Source organism: Dermochelys coriacea, chromosome 9 (assembly GCF_009764565.3).
Source record: "Dermochelys coriacea isolate rDerCor1 chromosome 9, rDerCor1.pri.v4, whole genome shotgun sequence".
NCBI lineage: Eukaryota > Metazoa > Chordata > Testudines > Dermochelyidae > Dermochelys > Dermochelys coriacea.
The window spans coordinates 85880703-85891676 of record NC_050076.1 but is presented as its reverse complement, the minus strand read 5'-3'; the positions used below and the strand labels follow the sequence as shown (position 1 = coordinate 85891676).

General features: G+C 43.9%; 1 long non-coding RNA gene across 1 annotated transcript; it reads left to right on the top strand.

The window, feature by feature from the left end:
* Window positions 1–2631: 2631 nt before the first annotated feature.
* On the top strand, window positions 2632–6307 carry LOC122455900. The gene is made up of 3 exons (XR_006274410.1): window positions 2632–2744; window positions 3373–3469; window positions 6208–6307. It is a non-coding gene; the product is annotated as an uncharacterized LOC122455900 (long non-coding RNA).
* Window positions 6308–10974: the final 4667 nt, after the last annotated feature.

Below are 10974 nucleotides of genomic sequence, written 5' to 3'. Positions count from 1 at the left end.
GAGAGGATGTCAGGCAAGGGAAGCTGCAATGAGAACAGGCACCAACCTTATGGCTCCCATGGAGTGGGTTTGGTTTTGTTTGTTTGTTTTTAGTTAAGAGTTCTCATTTCTGTATTTCTGTCATAAAGTCCTTCCACTCTTCCTTGTTCTCTGTCTCCTTTTTTTTCCTCTCTGCTTTCTTCTCTCACTCCCAGCTTCCTGCGTTCACTGTATTAGAGTTGGCTGAAATTTTCCAGAGCTTGATTAAAAAATGTCATCAATTTCTTATTTCAACAAATAAAATGGATGAATTTTTAGTGACAATTCCCCTCCCCCCCGTTTTTGGACAAGCTCGAATAATGGTTGTGACTTATTGTTTGCACTGTGCTAGCGACTAGAGGCCCCAGTCAGGGATCAGGACCCTCATAGTCCCATTTTTTAAATAAAAAAGAAAGACCATTCCTGACCGCAACAACTTCTAGCTTAACCATAAGTAGGGCCCTACCAAATTCACGGTCAATTTTGGTCAGTTTCACGGTCATAGTAAAAATTTTAAAAATAGTAAATTTCATGATTACAGCTACTGAAATCTGAAATTTCACACTCTTGTAATTGTAGGGGTTCTGACCCCAAAAGGAGCTGGGGTGGGGTAGAGTTGGTGTTCGCGAGGTTATTGATGTGGGGGGGGGGGGTTGCAGTACTACTACCCTTACTTCTGTGCTGCTGCTGGCAGTCGCGCTGCCTTCAGAGCTGGGCAGCTGAAGAGTGGAGGCTGCTGGCCGGGAGCCCAGCTTGAAGGTAGTGCTGCCATCAGCAGCAGTACAGAAGTAAGGATGACATGGTATGATATTGCCACCCTTACTTCTGTGCTAGTGCCTGCAGAGCTGGGTCCTCAGTCAGCAGCCGCCACTCTCTGGCCACCCAGCTCTGAAGACAGTGCAGAAGTAAGGGTGGCAATACTGCAACCCCCATTCAACTCACTTTTGGCTTGGACCCCCAATTTGAGAAATGCTGATCTCCCTGTGAAATCTGTATAGTATAGAGTAAAAGCATACACAAGACCAGATTTCACAAGGAGCCCAGGTTTCACGGTCTGTGATGTGTTTTTCATGGCCCTGACTTTGGTAGGGCCCTAACCATAAGACAAGACACAAGAAGTGGAGATAAGCAAACAACGGGGAGGACAATGACACAATTACATTTGGTAGAGTAAATTGGAAGTCACAGAGCACACAGTGTCAGATCTTCAGCTTATCTTGACACCCACAATTCTGCCCCTTGGGAGGGAACGAGATAGAGAATGAACCATGTAACAGATGTTAGTCACTTCACTTAATGCATGTTTAGAAGGTGCTAAGATTCCACAAGACACAAGAGTGGTGTAAGAACCTATATAGAGTAGCTGGTGTAAACTGTCGTTGCAATTGGTTATGACAATTTACACAAGTTGAGGATGAGGCCCAAATTAGCTGTTGCAGTCCATTGGTTAGAACAGACCCCTCTTTTCTATTCATTTAACACATCCCTCCTTCCTCCCACTCCATCCAGTTTTCTCCTTCACCAATAGCGTTTTCACAACTTCCCTATTGCTTCGGGTTTTGCCCTCATACACATCAAGCTTTTCAGGCAGCAAACATGTCTTTCTCTGTGAAGTGCAGTGAGAATTTAAGGATGTTTAATAAGAACACATGCTTAATTCACAATTTTCTAGGTTGCCTCTTTTTTGCTTTGCCAAAGCAGTTCTTATACAAAAGCGAAGTGCTTAACAAAATCTTGTTACTGTGTATGGTCTGTAACTAGCCATGCAAGGTTAGTAATAGAGACACTTTGGTAATGGAAGGACCTTTGTCTAGGGGCAGAGGATCATTGATACTGAATTCAGATGTCATAAATATTGGACACAGGCATGTTTTCTAATCCTTATCAGCACATAGTACATGGTAACATAGAATTGCCATACCAGATCAAACCATGGGTCCATTAAGTCCAGTATTATGTCACCATCATGCCCAGTCTCAGATGTCTCAGAGGAAAGTACAAGAAACTCTGCATTAGGTAGCTATGTGATAACCTGTCCCCAGAGAAGTTTCCCCCTACCCCGCTCCCCTTATGCAAGGGTTATGGTTTTAGGGTATTAACTTGGGACTTGAGGGAAACGGTTCAATTCCCTGCTCCAGCACAGACATTCTGTGTCTCTGGGCAAGCTGCTTAGTCTCAGTGACTCAAATCTCCAAACGTAAAATGGAAATAATAGTACTTCATTGCATCTCAGGTGTGTTGTGAGTTTGGGGATTGTGACGGGGTATACCAGAGCCCTTGAAGACCCTTGCTGGAGGCCTTGTGGCCCTGCCCAGAAAAGGGCAGTGGAGAGGGTCCTCCAAGCCTAGACTGGCTGTGTGGGACACGGCCAATCAGGGTCCAGCAGCTTAGTATAAGGAGGGATAGCTCAGGGGTTTGAGCATTGGTCTGCTAAACCCTGGGTTGTGAGTTCAATCCTTGAGGGGGCCATTTAGGGATCTGGGGCAAAAATTGGGGATTGGTCCTGCTTTGAGCAGGGGGTTGGACTAGATGATCTCCTGAGGTCCCTTCCAACTCTGATATTCTATGATTCTAAGAGTGACAGGGTCAAAAGAAGTTCAGTTCCTTGCTGGAGTTGGAGCTGTGTGGATGGCTGATGGAACTGCAGAACCTTGGACAGGGCAGCACTGCCAGAAGCTGGGGAGTCCTGAGCTGGTTGAGGGACTCCATTAGGACAAGGCCCTGAGGTAAGGGTGAAAACAGTGTGGGACCATGGGGAAGTGGCCCAGGGAGTTAGAGCAGCAGTGTGACATAGAAAATGGGACACAGTGGATGGCTGCTATCTACAGGGTCCCTGTTCTGGGACCTGGAGTAGTGGGTGGACCAGGGTCTCCCCATTAGCCACTGGAGGAAGTGTCCTGGACATTAAGGCACCCCAGAAGTGGAACTGTACTTTAGTGGCCCAGCTGGAGAGCTCTGACCAGAAAGGCCCTCAACAGGCTAAGGACATTGTCTCCAGGGTGGGAGCCCTGGGGCACTGCCCTATCCCAGAGCAGAGACAAACAGAGAGAGTGTAGGCACATGCCCTTGGCCAAAGGGGTTTGGGGGTGTGCCCTGTTATATAAAGTACTGTGGCACAGTAGTGGGGGCTGTATAAGAGAGAGGCTTAACCTTAGATTTCTCCCTCTTAGTTATTTTTTAAAAAATGTTTACTATTCTAACTTTATATTCTTGTTTATATAAATGTTTATTCCGTTATTAATATTACTGAGCTCAGTGATCTCCTGTGGCAGTGAGTTCCCCAGGCTAATTGTACACTATCTGAGGAAAGTATTTCTTTTTATCAGATTTTAATTTGCTACCTTTCAATTTCAGTGGAGGAGGTGATGAAAGGAAATGTGGATTCTGTAAAGATTATGGAGCCTCATTAATCCCTGGTGTAACTCTGCTGAAGAACACAGTTACCAAGGAGGTAGCCCACATGTCTTCCTTTCTGAAGCCTGTTAGCATTTGCCTTGTAACAGGATAAATCCGTGCTGGAGAGAATCAGGACTGTTTCTTTCCCATACCCAAATGTTAGTTTTCTTGACTCCAAGTCTAGAGGGAAAAGTCTAATACAGAATTGTGTCCTTTTCCGATAACAGATTAGTAATTGCAAATTTATGAAAAATACTTCAATGAGAAGACTCCAAGGTTAGCCACTGCTTTTGAAAGTCACAGGCCAGTGATATGTACAGCAGGAGAAAATGCTCCCTATTGGCCAGAATATATTTTCAGATCCTTGAAGGTATTTTTTTAGACCAAAGAATCTAAATCTGAGCATTCAGATAAATCCCAGGCTTTACGTGTTGGGGGAAATTGAAATTTGCCTGTTTTTGTTTCAAACTATACTGGGAGCGCTCGGCTAGAAGATGCTGAAAAGTAAGCTTGATGGGACCTCGAAGTTGGGTTTGGCCCAGTATAGCTCCTGGGGGTAGGATGGATGGATCTGTAACCTTTTGTGTGCTCATTTCCAAAAGGCAGATGCTGTCACTGTCAAATATATATTGACACCTGTGAAAGATTTCTGGGAAAAACTTCCCAGGTGGGATCAGTGGCAAGGCTGTGTGGAAGTTTTCATAGCACAGTGATTGTAGTAACAGTTCTGATGGGGTGGGATGCAGGTGGCTGGGTGGATGTGGTGGTAATGTATACAAAGGGGGGGCACTAGGATGTAGTAGGGGGCATGCAAACAAAATGAGAGCTAAGAACACAATATAAAGGGAGCAAATTACAGGCATTTACTGAATAGGAAACTATTCAAGAACTTGTAAAGTCAAATTGTTTACCTTTCCCCAAAGAGAGGAATGGTGGTTACTTTTCTATCAGAGGTCTGGTCCTACATGGACCTCTCCATCCTTCCCTCCCTCTTATTCTGCCCCTTGCCCCATTCATTCTTCCTTTCTCTTCCTTTCCTCCTTTTCCCAACTTCCCCTACTGGCATTTCTTGTCACCCCACCTTGGCTTCCATAATATGAACAAAAATCATTGACAATAAATTGCCACTTTAAGAACCTCACACTGATCTTGAACATTCAAATACACTCATGAGCTTGTGAAAAGCATGTGACTGTAGCCTCTGCGTTTTAGAGAGAGAGAGAGGCTGACTTCAAAGAATGCTGAGAATAATTAGTCATGAACTTCCAAAAAAAAGTAGTAGCCCTCAAATCCCACAGTTGCAACACAGTGGGTCCTGCAGTTATCCTCTCTTTTCATCTCCGATCCTCCAATAAGTCAATGTGACTCTTTAAGGGTGACTGCTGCCTTTCAGATGGCAGAACAGCGCTGTCATTGTTCAACAGATTTTGGCACTTTCTGGATATGTTGCAAAAACCTAATCAAACTTGTTTGTGAAAGAGAAAACAAAAAAGGAAAAACACGTGTATTAAGGCAAAAGCTGCAAAGGTTGGGGATAGAAAATGAGACAGGGAAACAAAGTCCTAGGAACAATAAACTCTAAATTGGCTTTGATTCAGCTATTTAGAATGGATTGAAAATTACTTTTGATTGCTTTAATGACTGGGTGTGACAGGAATGAAGCTGTTACCTTCCCTAATTGAGCTAGTGCATTAAAAATGGAGCATAGCTGCCATGGCATGAGCATCAGGAGGAGCTAGCTACCCTGAGTATGTACCCATCTAAGGCACAAGGCTTGTAGTGGGGTGGCTAGCTACTCACACCACTATGTCTAAACTCTAGTTTTAGGACATTAGCTTGATCACAGCTAGTACTGGTATGTCTCCTTGAGCAGAAACATACCTGTACAGTGCAACATGTAGCGGTAGCCTTAGTCTCTTAGCTCAAGCACTAGAGGCTCTTTTTGCCTGTTGAGCTGAAGATGCTGGGTTCAAACCTCAATAATGGTCCAAGCAAGATTGGCTTCACAAGCCTCTATTTCAGTGGTGGGCAGGCTGCACGCAGCCTGTCTGGGTAATCCGCTGGCGGGCCATGAGATAGCTTGTTTACATTGACCGTCCACAGGCACGGCCGCCCAGAGCTCCCAGTGGCTGCATTTGCCATTCCCAGCCAATTGGAGCTGTGGGAAGTGGTGCAGGCCACACGGATGTGCTGGCCGCCACTTCCCGTAGTGCCCATTGGCCAGGAATGGTGAACCGTGGCCCCTGGTAGCTGCAGGCTGCCATGCCTGCGGATGGTCAATGTAAACAAACTGTCTCAGTGGATTACCCTGATGGGCCGCAGATTGCCCACCACTGCCCTATTTGTTTCTATTAAAAATCCAGGGGACTCTTTGCAAGCATTGGGGGCCTAGCCAAATTCCATCTGGAGTAAATGATTGCAACATTAAAGTTGCTGATTGCCTGGCCAGAAAGGAAACCACTGTGCAGTTAGAGTGTTAGCCTGTGACTTGGGAGACCAGGTTTCAATTCCCTGCTCCATAACAGACTCCATGTGTGACCTTGGACAAGTCAGATAGTCTCTCTGTGCCTCAGTTCCCCATCTATGAAATGAGGACAATAGCATTGCCCCAGAAGGGAAAGCAAATAGTACTTTACCTCAATAGAAACTGTGAACAGTCTTCCTGGTGAGTACTGAACTTGATTGAACTGAGCTTTGAGTTTGATGCATTTGTGAGATTCAGCCCATGCTCACACAAGTTCTTTGGCTGAGGTGGTTAGTACAACTGGGGAGATACCGCATCCATCTACATAGCTTCAAGAATGCAGGCTTCAGATTTACCATGCAAGAGTATGCTGGATGGGGGCCTTGCAAATACATCCACTGGCACACCATGGCACCAAAGACACAGGTAGGTTGCAGTTAGGCTCTCAGTTGACTAGCATGTAGCCAGGATTAGCTGGAGCAGGCACGACCATTAGGGTTAGCTGAAAACTTTTAATTCAAACTGGGTTTTTTTGTGTGTGGGGGGAGGGGTTGTGTGGAAAATGCCTGCTTTCCATGGAAAACTTCAAAAAAATTTTGTCAAAAATACCTGAAAAAATTGAAATCTGAAATAATTTAATGCAGATTTGTTGTTGCTGTACCTAATGGCAGGTGTAATTGTGTTGTCTCATGGTGATCTCAGTCCCTAGAAAAATCATGCAGAGGTCCTCAAGGAATCAATTCTGAAGCACTTAGAGGAGAGAAAAGTGATCAGGAACAAACATCATGGATTCACCAAGGGCAAGTCATGCCTTACTAATCTAATCTGCCTTCTATGACGAGATAACTGGCTCTGTGGATGAGGGGAAAGCAGTGGACGTGTTATTCCTTGACTTTAGCAAAGCTTTTGACACGGTCTCCCACAGTATTCTTGCCAGCAAGTTAAAGAAGTATGGGCTAGATGAATTGACTATAAGGTGGATAGAAAGCTGGCTAGATTGTTGGGCTCAACAGGTAGCGATCAATGGCTCCATGTCTAGTTAGCAGCTGGTATCAAGTGGAGTGCCCCAAGGGTTGGTCCTGGGGCCGGTTTTGTTCAAGATCTTCATTAATGATCTGGAGGATGGCTTGGATTGCACCCTCAGCAAGTCTGCAGATGACACTAAACTGGGAGGAGAGGTAGATATGCTGGAGGGTAGGGATAGGATACAGAGGGACCTAGACAAATTAGAGAATTGGGCCAAAAGAAATCTGAGGATCAACAAGGACAAGTGCAGAGTCCTGCACTTAGGACAGAAGAATCCCATGCACTGCTACAGACTAGGAACCAAATGGCTAGGCAACAGTTCTGCAGAAAAGGACCTAGGGGTTACAGTGGATAAGAAGCTGGATATGAGTCAACAGTGTGCCCTTGTTGCCAAGAAGGCCAATGGCATTTTGGGATGTATAAGTAGGGGCATTGCCAACAGATTGAGGGAGGTGATCGTTTCCCTCTAGTCGACATTGGTGAGGCCTCATCTGGAGTACTGTGTCCAGTTTTGGGTCCCACACTACAAGAGGGATGTGAAAAAATTGGAAAACGTCCAGCGGAGGCATCAAAAATGATTGGGGACTGGAACACATGACTTATGAGGAGAGGTTGAGGGAACTGATTTGTTTAGTCTGTGGAAGAGAAGAATGAGGAGGGATTTGATAGCTGCTTTCAACTACCTGAAAGGGGGTTCGAAAGAGGATGGATCTAGACTGTTTTCAATGGTAGCAGATGACAGAACAAGCAGTAATGGTCTCAAGTTGCAGTGGGGGAGGTTTAGGTTGGATATTAGGAAAAACTTTTTCACTAGGAGGGTGGTGAAGTACTGGAATGTGTTACCTAGGGAGGTGGTGGAATCTCCTTCCTTTGAAGTTTTTAAGGTCAGGCTTGACAAAGCCCTGGCTGGGATGATTTAGTTGGGGATTGGTCCTGCTTTGAGCAGGGGTTTGGACTAGATGACCTTCTGAGGTCCCTTCCAACCCTGATATTCTATGATCTGGCTAGACTAGAGTATGCTAACTGTGAGGAAAGGCAGAGGCAAACCAAGACAAAAGAGATAATTTTAAATTTCTAGAACTTTATAAGGGAAAACCCCAAAATTGTACTGAGAGCATAAATAATATAGAATATTACCAAAGGATAACTAATTAAATTAAATAATAATCTATAGGTTACCAACTTATTAACCTTTTGTGAGTTGTACACAATGTGCAATAATACCAGAAATTTCTTTTGTTCTTGTTAAAAGTAATGTATTTCATAATATACTGTCTGATTTCAGAAAAGAATCAATTCTTCCTCTCCTTGGCTGTAAGTCCAGCTCCGCTCTTGCAATCCTGTTTTTTTGCTTCTCTTTGACTTGAAGTGCTTCTTAGATTTGATGTCCCTGTGGCTGCACCTCTTTTCACTGAGTTTATCCACACATGGGGTTTCTTCACCTGATGGGGCCTCACTTGTGCATTAGGCACCTTTGAATTGTAGTCCAAGAGCTGTTCAGACAAATTACCTGAACAGAGAGTGATTAGATCCTGTGTGGGTGGGCTTCTTGTTTACCATTTTCAGGATCTGTTTTCATCTAGCAGCTTTTTGATCAATTCCCTTTTTCATCAATTATATTTCCTTTCAGGGTTTTCCCTTTGATTCTCTCTCTGGTAAGTCTGTAGGTTTCACCCTCACCCCTTTTCTTCCCTTCTCTAAGAGTGCCTGCTCACATACCAAGGTCTACTTTTCTCCCCCTCCCTCTTCTCCTGACTTGAAACCTTTCTTTTCTTTCCTTCTCACTCCTCAGTCCCCTACTTTTATTCAGCAGATCTTCTTCTTTTATTTTATCACCTCACCTCCTACCCAAGCTCCAAATCATTCCCTAGCTCAGCATCTGGATTCTTTTCCTTCTCTAACTGCCCTATCAGGGGGATTCTGAGCCACCTCCCCAGCTCATGCTGCCCTCTCATGGGCCATCTCTCTCCCCATGACAGCAAGTGCTAGTACCACGATGTGGGTTACTGCACTCACTTATGTGCTCATTTTCCTCTCTGGGACAGGCACCAAGTGGACTACATCTCTCATGTACCACATTGACTCCATGATGCATCACCTCCCCTCCTCAAGAGTGAGGGGAAGTGCTACATTATAAGAGATGTAGTCTGACTAGGAACCCTGGTTTATAGAGGAGAACCTAAATTATTCTCTGTTCAAACATTTCCAAATTGAAATATTTCAGTATTTTGCCAAAAAGTTGAAAGCTTCCATGGAAAATTTATACAAAAATGTTTTTCATTTTCATAAATTTTTGTCTCCCTCCCTCCCTTCTGACTATTTATTTCTAATCTGGATTAATCTTGGCATGTATACATGACCATCACTGGTCTGACTTCCAGTGTGCATGACATCTTGCTCATTGTCCATAAAGGAATGCATCAGCACAATCTGTACATTTTCTAAAGACCTGATGACTTTAACGAATACTAGAAACAAACAACAAATGCCCCCAGAATATGAAGGCTTTAAACCTTTGGTTCTTACAAACCACTTCCCACTGGTGCTAACCTCCCTTTCACTGCAAGATAATTAACCTTCACTTCTGTTATGCACCCTTGCTTTCAGTGTGGGACTCTGCATAGCTCAGCTTGTGGTCAATTATCTGGCAGGAGAGCCCCACAACAGTGAGGACTATTGCTTAATTGTTATTGCAGGATCCTTATGCAATGTGCTGTTGCTGGGGCTCATTTACAATTCTAACACATCCAGAGCACCCTGCATCAGGAGTCCTGTGTACTAGACAAAAGTTAGAAAGTAGCAGCACTGTCCCTGGCCAAAAGCTCATTAAGATACATGTCTCCTTCTGGTGAACATCACACAGATGACATAGACAACTCACTCCAAACGAGCAGTACTCTTTTGTTCTGCCTCGTTGAGGCTTTCAGATAAAAAGAATTTGAGTGGGCTCAAAGGGCCAGCTGTGATATGAAGGGAACAGGTTTAAAATAGCTCTCACAGGCCACAAATCCTTAATGATGGGATCTTTCCTTGGTCTTAGAACATTTGAGGAAACTCAGTCAGCTAAAATTTTTGTTGATTACTTCAACAGAGGCCCTTTGTTCTTATTATCATGCAGAATAATTAAGCCAATGCAAGCAAGTCCCCTTAGCTGCATACATAATTAAAATGTTAGACTGTGATTAAGCTGACTGTATTGGCACAGAGAGCAACCTATTCACTTCATCAGAGTGCCATCACTGCCTTTAACTTGGTTTCAACCTCAGCCTTATTTTTTGTTTTGGAAAAGAAACTTTATAGACAACAGAATGGTCAGTTGTATCAGCTGGCCTAAAATGAGGAGTGATTGTATGTTAGTGACAAATGGCAGCTCCTGTTAACTCTGTGGGGGCTTTTTCTTGGTGATTTTTAAAGGTTTGCATCTCAGAATAATAAAAGGAAAGAACCAAACCCCAATGGTATGAAAACAGACACTCTAAGAAGGGGATGTGAATAATATTGTTGTCTTCCTTTCTTTAATAGTGTGGGGGAGGCAGAGATGTAAACACATGTTAAGTAGTTACAATACAGGGCAAAGACCAAGGTATGGTCTTTCCATTTCATCTTGTTGAGATGGTTCACTTTTTCAGCAGCTGCCTCTAATTTCCTCATTCACTTTATGATCTTGGGAGTTCGTACGCAAAAGTCAGATCCCAAAATAGAAAAGTTGTATGGCCATGTGTTACCTGGAGCTTTGTGAGAAACAAACACTCTTTGATCAATCAAATCTCTTAAATGCAGTCACAACTTTCTTTGTTGTGTTACTAGTCTGAGATCAGGAGGAACATATTGTCAATCAGAACTCCTAGACTTGAGGGATCCTATCCCTAACCATCCCTTTTTAAGGAGGCATTCTCTCCCTGTTCTGGGAATGGTGAGCGTGACAGTATGGCCCGGAGTCTTTCCCATTCAAGTTCAAGAATTCTTAGTTAGAATCTTACTTCATTTTCCAGATGTTCTAGTCACAGAACCTTGTTCACAAGGAGCAGCACACACAGGGTAATAAGTACAGGAAGCATCAGTAGATCTGG